Source organism: Vigna radiata, unplaced genomic scaffold (assembly GCF_000741045.1).
Source record: "Vigna radiata var. radiata cultivar VC1973A unplaced genomic scaffold, Vradiata_ver6 scaffold_190, whole genome shotgun sequence".
Taxonomy (NCBI): Eukaryota; Viridiplantae; Streptophyta; class Magnoliopsida; order Fabales; family Fabaceae; genus Vigna; species Vigna radiata.
The window spans coordinates 580,263-581,374 of record NW_014542194.1 but is presented as its reverse complement, the minus strand read 5'-3'; positions in this window follow the sequence as shown (position 1 = coordinate 581,374).

The following is a 1,112-nucleotide window of genomic DNA, read 5'->3' as shown; positions in this document are numbered from 1 at the left end:
ATCACAAAATATCCAACGTAAATTATTGACCGGTGACATTTTCATAAATAAGTGGTCATATAGACATCGGTTAGGAGGGTCCTCAATGTCTATAAAATTATAGACGTCACCCCCCTCCCTAACCGTCGTCTATGGGGCTGACAGGTAGGTGAAAAGTCATTTTTTGTGCCATATAGACATTTGTTCATGCCACTCCGACGTCTATATACGGTTATGGACGTCGGTCCCCCTTGTAACCGACGTCTATACTTTAAATGGCCTGACAGGGTAGGTGAAAAGTTGTTTTGGACGTCGGCTCCCTATAGATCTGACATCTATATACACCACGAATATTAATTTTTAATTCGAATGGACGTCATATTAGTGAGGTCACCGACGTCTAGTCGAGAATAAACGTTAGGCACTGGGGGACCGACGTCTTGATTCCTTATAAATTAAAAATCGCGAACCCGCAGTTACGCGCACTTCACTGTCTTCCTCCTCGCCTTTTCTCTTCGCGACATTGGATTTTCTAGGTGTGTTTTATCTCTTTTGAACCGTTTAAACTTACTTTTACTCCGATTAAATTAGTTTTTGATGAATTATCTTCCATTTGAACCAATTAAAATGAGTTTTTGTTGTGTTTTAGTGCAGTTTTACTCATGTCTTTGCTAGCTTCCTCGTAAGAAAAAATGTATCTTTTGGATCTCTTATGGCATTTCAACCTAAAACCAAACCTAGGTCCTTGCCTAACCGTATTCTTTTTCATTGGCGATTGGAATGGAACTGGGCAAGGACCCAGGTTCGGTTTTGGGTTGAAATGTCATAAGAGATCCAAAAGACGCAAGTTTTTCTTATGAGGAAACTAGCAAAGGAAGAAGGTGCTACTAGGCTACTCAAAGACACAAACAAAACTGTACTAAAACACAACGAAAGCTTAGTAGACGTCTGTTAATGCCATGTACGACGTCTATAGTGCCCTTAAACGTCGGACATGGCATTAACCGACGTCTTTATAGACGTCAGACTCTATAAGTCCGACGTCCTATTAACGTTTCCCATAAAAATGTTAGATCGAAATCTGAGATTAAAAATTCAAAATAATAGACATCTAAAGTTCTTTACGTGAAATC